Source organism: Tauraco erythrolophus, chromosome 11, assembly GCF_009769465.1.
Source record: "Tauraco erythrolophus isolate bTauEry1 chromosome 11, bTauEry1.pri, whole genome shotgun sequence".
In the NCBI taxonomy this organism is placed as follows: Eukaryota; Metazoa; Chordata; class Aves; order Musophagiformes; family Musophagidae; genus Tauraco; species Tauraco erythrolophus.
Window position 1 is genome coordinate 21405362 of NC_141475.1, and position 10249 is coordinate 21415610.

Genomic DNA, 10249 nt, shown 5'->3' on the forward strand with positions numbered 1-10249 from the left:
CATTGACAGATTTTGAGGCTAGAAGGACTCATTTATTGTCATCTCATATGGACTGTAGCATAATACAGCTGATGAACTTCATCACTTATCTGATCTTCAAGATCATAGTTTGAAAGAGAACAGCATATACTCTGGAAAAGCATCTAGTTTAAGTTTACAGACTTAAAATGGTAAGAAATCTACTATCACTTGCTCAAGATATTCCAGTACTGATTCTCCAGATTGTTCAAAGTATTCCTAGGAAGCATTAACAACATATTATAACATTTCTTCCATACACATACAGAATACATTAGAAACTACCTTGCAAGAATATAATAAAGCAGATAATATTTTTAGAATTCTCAAGTAAACTGAATTATAATGAGAAGGTTTGAAATTATATTTATAGGCATGGAGAGTACACCTGACCCAGTCAGGACCTGAGTAAATAAGGACATGAAAGAGTCAGTTAAAATTCTCTTACAGTGGACAAAAATGGCAGTTGAAGGAGTTTGAGGAATAACTCTCAAGGCAGCACCAGCCGCTTGCTATATATGGCACAAAATGATCTTTTTTCAGTTAAAAGTTTCCATTGCCTTTGGAGGAACCAGGATTTCACCTCTAGTCTTGTGGGAGGGAATTGTGATCAAGTTTTAGAAAATGGCTGATCAAGAAACAGGAGGGCTGCTTTGTAGAGTGAACTCTCTTTTGTGGAGTGCAATCTATTTGGATGTATATGTTAGGAGTGTGTATTTCTGTGTATTATACTAAGCAAAATGTAGTCTGCCTGCTCTGAGGTAGTTTAATCATACATGTTTTATAATTTTCTCTGAAAGTTCCTGGCAATGAAAGTTTTTACAGGTCGACTAACAGAATAGGGACAGAGACAGTCTCCAAGCCTGAAAACAATTCCCACTAACAATAATCTGGACAGGGCTATAGATAAGGAACTCCTCTCTTCCTCATACATGGAAAGGAAACAAGGTTATTTGAACAGTTGCAAAAAATAGAAGAACCATTTTTACCCACACTCAGAACGGAAGCAAAAGACAAAGGAGTTTGAACCTGTCAGTAAAAGAAATAAGTTAGCATATGTTCTGATTTGGGAGGAAGAATAATCAATATTTAAAGACACTAAACAGAGTATAGTTGGAGACAATCCTCTCATCAAGAGAATGCTAAAAGCCAAGAAAAGATCAGAGGAAAACTAAAAGGGGAAATTGCATTGTGCTGGGAAATCAAGGTAGCAGTAAACACAGGTCAGAATAGCGAATGTGTTGACACTAGTACTAACCTTTTATTTCCTTATTCAGTGGAAAGGATAAATATTATATGCAATACCACCAACCCCACTGCTTAGCATTTGTGATAACCAAGCCAATACTACCAGTGCTTAAAACACTAATTCTATTCTATGCTTTCCAGTTACATTCACTGGATTCATCTCTGTCCTGTTAACTCCATGAAGACACTAATTTCTTGTATTAATACTCTTCTCGCCATCTATTAACGTAAATAATAGTCATTTCTGTGCAACTAATAACAAAATGAAATGCACTGATTAGGAAACGTACCGTGTACAAGTAGAACACAAATGGAGTGACCTTGCCTGCAAAATACGTTACTAAATGTTTGAACATTTACCTGAACTTGTCAGTTAGGAAATATTAAATTATAGAAGCTTATATATTTTGGACAGTATGATATTTAATTTCTTTCACATAAATCATTCAATATCACTAATTCAAACCAAAATACATCTACCATATATTTTTTAATGCTGGATTAGGATTGAAGAGATGTTTTCACTATTCCCTCATGACGATACAAAGGCAAAAAAATCCCTCTATAGGGACTCGGTAGTTGAATCAACTTGTTTATGAAGCAAAGCCTACTTGTTTTATTTAGAACAGTCTCAGCAGACCTCAATGAATCTCTACTTGGATGCTGTCAGCCTTACTGGGCTAAAGCAGCTCCGTACCTTGAATTTCTAACATTTTGACCAGTATCTTATTTTCTCTCGCAAGTATTTTCATTGTATTTATCCAGCAGTAAAAGTTGATACTTAATAATTCACCGACAAGGTTATGTGCCTGTGCCTTTCCCTCGCAGCAGTATTGACTCAAAGCAAAGCTGTTCAAATAAGCCTTAATCAAACCACGCCATTCTGCCACACTGTGTGTGTGCAAATCTGCTCGGATCCTTTCAGCTGAGCACACCGGCCGTGAAGCCCCAGAGGAGCAGGGCAAAGCTGTGATGGGGCGTCGGGGTTACATTTAGCCAATTTAGAAGTCACCTGGGTTCCCTCGGCACTCGGCAAGAGACACGTCGTTTCTCCTGTGCCTGTTGAGTCAGGGACCGGGAGCTGCCGACAGCCCTCGCCTCCGCCTTCCTCCTCCCTCACACAGCCTTTGCCGCCCTTTCGTAAGGGCGGTCCCACCGCGGCGCCACGAGCGCCTCTGATTGGCTCGGCAGGGCCAGGTGTCTCCCTGATTGGCTCAGCTCTCGGCGGGGCGCTCGGGCAGCCGGCTGGGACCAGCTGTGGCTGGCACTGGGCAGCCGTGGCCGCCTCTGCGCTGCCAGAGCCTGGGCAGCGACACCCCGCACATGCAGACAGGTGGTTAACATTGGTTTGGCAGCACAGCCCTTCCTAATGCAGTGTTGGACGGGACAAACAGCACGTATCGGTCCCATGCGGTGGCTGTTCGCAGCCGGGGCTGGAGCTGTCGGTCACGGTGAGCGGTTCCCTGGCAGTGGTGCCATGGAGAGAGCAGTGCCGCTTGCTAGCCGGAAATTCCCAGGGAAAGACATATCCTTCTCTTTTAAAACTAAATTTATTACAGTTAGGGGTTAAATTACAGTTAAAACGATTGAAAATGGAATTACTAAAGATAAAATAATTAAAAGCTTTATCAATAACTACAGAGTGCTGAGTCTTGCTTAACTAAAGCCTATCTCCTGAACACCGTCCGTCAGTATTATTTAAATAATATTTTGACAATCCATGTCAAGTTATACTGAACACTTTTTGCAGAAACTGAACGTGGTACATGAACACCAACAGCATTTGAGGTACTTGCGGTTCCCCCACGTCAGAGTTGTGGGATTCTGCCACGCTGCCCCGTGTCGCTCGATTCCAGCTCCCTTCATACGGGTGCGTGCAAGTTAAGAAGCTGCTGTCATACTCTTGAAAAAGAAGATTGCTTTGCTAAGTAACGGAACACGTTCTTTTAATTACTTTCACTCCCCTTTCCCTCCATCACCTCCCATGAAAAATAGCATTTAAAGTGCTTTCTTCATGAAGAGTGACTATAAGCAGAAGTTAATTCAGTGCCTAAGACATACCAGTACATCAAACAGTGACAATACAATGGAAAGAGACGATAAACTTCCACTGGCTCCAAGAAAATAGCTTGAACATCCTACTATGGGACAGAATCTTTTATCTTTTGACTTGTAATTACAGATCCTGTATTTTTTTGTGCTCTAAATACTAATATATATATACACACACAATGGACAAATGCCCAAAGTAAGACAACCATTTTTAAAAACATGTAAACACTTAAGAGTAAACTCTTTTTGCCAAGCACAGTTGTGGGAACATTCTGGTAGTCAGCATCAATCTGCACATCCGAGTCTGGGACGAGTGGACAAGGCCACAACTGCTGCAGGTCACACTGCAGAGGCTGTACCGTTCCGTAACTTCTCCAAACAAAGCTCTCTGGATTTTATCAGTACAGCAATCTGAAGCTCAAGCATTTTGAACAGTTTCTCGCTTTATCTAAAATATGAAATGTATTTAAAAATAAAGTTTTCCTGTAAAACTAGCATTTATGGCCCAATTACTGCAGAAGATAATGGGAGCCTTGTGGGAAATAAAGCTATTTGTGTAAGATTATGAGGGAGCTTTTTCCAAACAGCGTGCTTCTGAATGTATCCAGCTCTATAGCCATATTTACTTGAAAAAGCTGATTATAACTATGTGACTACTACTCTCAGATGGTAGATTTAAGAATGAACTATACAAATCAATCAAAATCTGATTCTGCATGAGTTTTAGATCATTTGCATACACAAGAAATGCAAAATTGAACTTTTCTTAATAGGCAACTTGTATAACTAGTACTTCAGGCATAGAAATGCAGGATTGGTTAGAATCATTTGGAAGGTCACAGACAGAGACTAAAAAAAATTTCCATTCTGACTTCCTACCAGACTTAAAATGAAAAAATATTTTGTGAAAATTGATAGAACTGTAATCTCTACATAATAAGAGCACTCTGTCCCCAGGAAATCAACAGCTATGTCTTCATTAGATCTAATCGCTAAGGTTAAAATTCTAAATGCATTTTGGCAAAACAAGATTTTATTTATATGTGTATTTTTATATACATAACCAGAAAAATAAAAGGAAATACATGACATTAAAGCTACCAGTAAACACCAGAATATCATCTCCAAAGGAATTCTAAAAATTCTTGCTCTGTGTGTACAGACTTTTATATTTTCTTATTAATCCCTCTGTCTTGAATATGAACCTTAGTGTCATGCTGGAAATAATCCCATACAGACCACAGAGTTAGCAAATCAACAATAAACATTTCACACCAATATTTATGGGTACGTTGTCAGCCCTGCACATAGCAAAGGTCTTTTATTAAGATTCTGAGGTATTTGGAAAGTGCCAGCACTCTGGAGAATGTTACTGGACACACAGTTCACTGTGCCTATAAATACAGTCCTCTGTTTTCTGAGGTTCACTGTGCCTCAGTTTCTCTATTTATAAAAATACTTTAGAGACAGTACCTTACAGAGATCTATCATGTGGTTAAATTCACTGATACCTGTCAAGTTCTTCTAAATCCTTGGATAAAAATAAAAGCAAAACAGGGAAATGATACTGGAATAAGTATTGGCAATTAAGGTTTTCTAAACTCAGGTAGAAAACACACTAGCTTCCCAAAATGCATGCAGGGGAAAACATACAGTGAAGTTTCAGACTGCTTCATACTAGGTTTTTGTTTGATATCATCTGGATCTTGAAATAGTGGGATTTGTTAACTATAATACAGCAAGTTATTTGTTTTTGAGGCATAGGACGGGAAACACTAAAACCTGCACCATTAAAAATTATTCTGTACATCCATAGCATAAGCCGAAAAAGAACACATGCACATACATTAAGAAAAATCTATTGTTTCAGCACATCCACGGGGTTGTGTGGGAAAACAGCTCAACCTGTTAAGAAACAGCTCACATCAGCACTTTCGTCAGTATGACCTAGCTACCTCATCTTATTGAACTTCAGCATGTTTTGCTGGCTGGCAGTAGTGAGCAAAGAGATACTGAGAGAGAAAAACAAAAGGAAAGTTAGGGTGAGACACTAGCTCGAGAAATCTGCAAAGGGAATCTCTTTATCTAACTATTTCTCCCAGACTTGCAGGCACCCACCAGTGAACTGCAAAAGCCTGCTCATTTTCCACACGTACATGCAAGAAAAATTAGGTTGCATAAGATTTAGCGGATTTTTAAAAACACATGGAGAATCTCAATATAGATTCTAACTTAGAAGAAAAGTATTGCAAAACTTCATCATATCTGATAGATTTATAGACAGACAACCTGGATCCACTAACATGTGGTATCTCCAAGTTTTTTTGGGACTCAGTCCCTTGGATAATGAGAAGAAAGCCCTGACTGGTTCTTTTGTTCTGTGGGTATGTTATGAGTTTTCAGTGCCTTTAATTCTTCCATTTTTACCAGTAACTCCATCATGACTTAGACAAATACGCGCCAAAATACACATAGTATCTTATTTGTATGCAGGCAGAGACGTGCAAGTGTAACAGTGGTCAAAAAGCTCTGCCTTAAAATACTCACTGGAGCAAGGGATGAATGGCAGAAGCGGGAGGCCAGCTCTGGTTAGAGACTGGTAGGCAGTCACCCAACCACACTGAGGTTGCAGCAGAGACAAGGGTTGTACCTACTGTCTGTCTTACATATGTAGTAGCTTTATCAGTATAGTATCTTAAACAATTCTGACTTATTTCCAGAATGTAATTGGAAATTGGGGCAGCAATTTTATCTCTATCCTTATAAACAGTAAAACATAAAGAAAGAAGTCACTTTTCAATTGTTTGTGGCAGACTGGAAGTTAGAACAAAGCAGAATTTGTGTACTTAAATTTCAGTATCTAAATTAGCTCCCTAGGTGCCTTTGAAACAGCGGGCTCCCTATGAGGGCAAACGCAGGCTGTCCTTACTGACTCAGTTAAGTGCCTAATGCTGGGTTATATGAGTAGTCCACTGACCACAGAATCCCACTCAATAATGGCACCTTTGTTCTTCATTCAGTTCCTTCCCACTTCCAAGAGTCAGCCTGAAGGAAACATGGCATTTGCAAGTCCAGTAAGCCCATGGCATACGTGCATGAGGCTGAGCTACAGAATACTCCTCCTGCAGTCCCCCGTGAAGCAACAACAGTTTGTCTGACACAAATTCATGCTTTTAGAGCACAACTGCAACACAAATCAATTTGCAGTCAGCAATTTTAACCAAATGAACAAGTTACATTTTGTATTGCAAATCTTCTGATCGACGCCTCTTCATTCTGATGCTCCAGTATGATATAATTGTACCAGAAATCCTTATGAAACACATTGTCTGTCTGCTTTAAAATTGGTTCACACGTACACATGAAAAAAGTCATGGAGAACAATCCTGAGCTGCGAGCAGGGGAAGCAGCATAACACGCAGCTTTTTTCCACCTCTCACATTTAGGAAGCAATAATATTACTGTAGACTCAAAGAGCTTTCAAGTTTCAATATACAGCTTCTTTTTAAAATAACAACTCATACATTGCTAACAAACCAGCTATCCCAAGCAGAAAATATGAGAAATTAAGCTAAATGCTGTTACCCTACAGGTTATGTTTATGCTAGTAAAAGGTCAGGGAAAGTTCCTGGGTACTGGGCTGTCATCATCTCTACTGTTAGACTGCCATAACAGTCCCTGACATACTTTTGGCCCATGCTAACTTGCAGCCTTCCAAACAATTCCCAGGTGTGATTCAGGAGGTGGCAGAGGACACTGACCACTTCTGGTTGCAGAATACCTTCGTGGGAGGGTAAGAGTTTGGTAGTTTGGATGTCAGTCATTCTATGCCAATTAGGTTCAACATGAGGAATGGACCTAGGTACGTTTAACTTCTTAAGTACAGATGTAATCAGGAAAAAAGGAACCCTCAGTTTCTTCCACTGCAGAGTAAATCCAAACAACACTTACTCCATGAGAGGAATCACTTTCAGGTCCAAATACTCACAGCTCCCTCCTCCTACTTCAAGCTGTTCTCCTGCTCTCAGCAGAAATGCAGGCTTCACACGCTGGTTTTGTATGGACTGATTCCAGCAATACAGCACGTATCGTTTTTAACTGTGAGAGATCACTATGAACATCTAGTCTGATCTCCAGTAATGCAAACCAAAGAATACCACTCTGATTCCTTCATCAAGTCCAAGAGACGGTGTTCAGAACACATCTTTAGAAAGCCAAGAAATCTCAACAGAAAGATGAGAGAGACAAGCTACTGCATTCCTCAGCGCATTCACAGTTAAACAGTACGCAGCAGTTCGCTTCAAATGCACATGGTTGGTGCATTTTCAGCACTGTTACCTGCTTTGTCTAATTAGTTTTTCCTAATTCTATAACCCAGCACTAACTGCATGGTAATAATGACTTAGGAGGATGCTTTTCATAGTTGAGAGAGAGAGAAGGTGTTTTGCTTTAAAATCTCCAAGTTGAAAATACATTAATAGAAATTACAGCATGCTCGTTATGCAAAAATACGCAGAATTATCTGAAAATGAGCAGTCAGCAAAGGGCAGGTAGACTGTGCTGGTGTCTCTGGGCCATACATACATATATTTTGCTGTCTTAGCCATTCTCAGCGGTTTCTTTTGTCAAAAGAATAAATGATGCTTTCTGAAAAAAAAATCATAGGCAATCTAATGCTTGTTGCAGATTTGCAACTAAGAATTTTTTTGACATATCTTTTCTTCAGACTAGGATACAGTGAGGGTTTATTCCCTACATAATACTCATCCGGAAAGCACTGATACAATGTGAACATTGTAGATTTAAGACAATGAATGTTTACTGAAAGTGTATCTGTAATAGACTGTTTATAAAGAGTGATTGTATGTCTGTAAATATCTGTGTAATACCAGTCAACCAAAGAAATTTCTTATTCTTACTAGTCAGCTTATCCTTTCTGTGCAGAAGTCGTGTCACAGACAAACACTTTGGGATTACTTCCTTGCAAGACTGAATCTCACTGTCAATGAATAGATAATCCCAATATCAAGCCAGTCTTCTAAAAAGAAACAGGCAAACAGCAAAACAAACAAACAGCTGTCCAAGGGGTCCAATCTAATCCAACATTGTAGGGAACATCACTACTCTCCAAGCTATTCCTGCCAAACTCTCTTCCCTACTGATGGAAGTGCTTGGATTCTTTCAGTGCCAGCAGCATTAAATAATATAACTACTCTAGCATGGAGCATGACATCATATCTGTCATTGCAAGCCAGAAGATCCATCAAAATGAGACTTTGTTCCCTCAAACAGTCATTTACTACAGATCATTGAGCTGCTTGTTTAATATTTATGCAAACTCTTCATGATATTGTACTGCTCCATGTATAAGAGACAATCTGTACAAAGACAACTTATCTCCTAAGAGGCTAAAAAGTCCTAAATGCATAAAGGAACACTTGTATCTACTTTGGTCATAAGGTCAACTTCAGTATACAGCTGGTTTTGAGAGCCCCACAAGTGATATTTTTCAAAGTCTGCACAAACCCAGGGGGCTGCCACTTTTGTTAGTCTAGACTGGCACACGGTGCTTCACGTCTTAGGATTCAGAATCAGTGATCTGCTTGAAGTCCAAAGAGCAAGAGTCCAATACTAGAACACAAGCAGTTGTGTAGTCCTAAAACTAGAGCAGTCGTTGCACACCGAAAAGGAATTTGGATGGTTCCTTACAGGGAGCAGTGCTGTTCAGCAACAATATGGGCACAAGTAGCACAGGCACATATAGAGCGTTTGAGACAGGTGGGTGCCACAGGCTGAGCTCAGGATTTTTCCATCGATCAAATGCAGACCAGTCCAGATGTACTTCTCCCTTGGTGTTCTACCCAGTACACCCTTCAGGAAGGTTGTCTATATATCCAAACGCAATCACCTAACCATGGTTTCTCAGTTAGTTTCCTCTCCAGCACAATTCACTGGCAGATTTTTAAATTGGAAGCCCAGTATAAACCCAATTGCCTTCCAAATTGGTCCGCTTGGCACAGCAGTAAAAAAAAATCTCAGATGCTCCATTGTTAATCAACCTAGCCCTTACACAGTTATTTCCACTCTGAGCTCCACGCTTACATAAATGTCACCAATGCTGTAATTAGTATTAGCTTATGCTATAGGAGTGGATCAAAATCTGTGTTATTTGATCATTTGTTTTTGATCAGAACTCATTTTTTGGGAAAAAAAAAAGATAAAAGAAAGAAAAATCCCTTTGATCAGAATTTATTTTGCATAATTCTATACAGGATTCATCAGTATTTGCAAACTGGAGCAGTGGTATCTGACTTCCACCTTAGTGTCCTGAGTAATTCGTAAAATAAAATAATCATAAAATAAAAATCCTCTTAACTCTTGAAATTTTAAAAGTATTTGGGATACAGACAATGTTTAACCAACATTTCCTCCCTTGGAGTTATTGCGTTGATTTTATTATTCCTGTCGTGTTCTGTCTGTTTAATTGGATAATAACTGCAGTCATATTATTGCCTTGTAAGTACGTACAAGCACCTAACAATGTTTATGCGAAGAACTCCATATGCCTCGCTGGTTAAATGAGAACATTATATTTTGAATGTGCAGCAAAGGGTGGTGAGTTGCTTCACGAGTGCTAATCACAGAGGAACGAGCAGAACAGAAGGTGAATTAATGAGAACTCTGATATCTGACCATGGAATCAGTGCTGCTAATAACACCAGTGAGGACTAATGCTTTAGTAGCACAAGGTCTCCTCCTGACTTGCCCTACAGTTGCTACCCATGCTCCATCTTTTTCTTTCTTTCCTTGTGCTTATTGGATTAATAGGGAACAGAGAGGAATGAGTTATATGAGTTCGGGCATCACTAGTTCAAGTTTTTCCCACCACACCCTGTGCCTATATGTGTTTCACAACACAACAGGTTTCCAG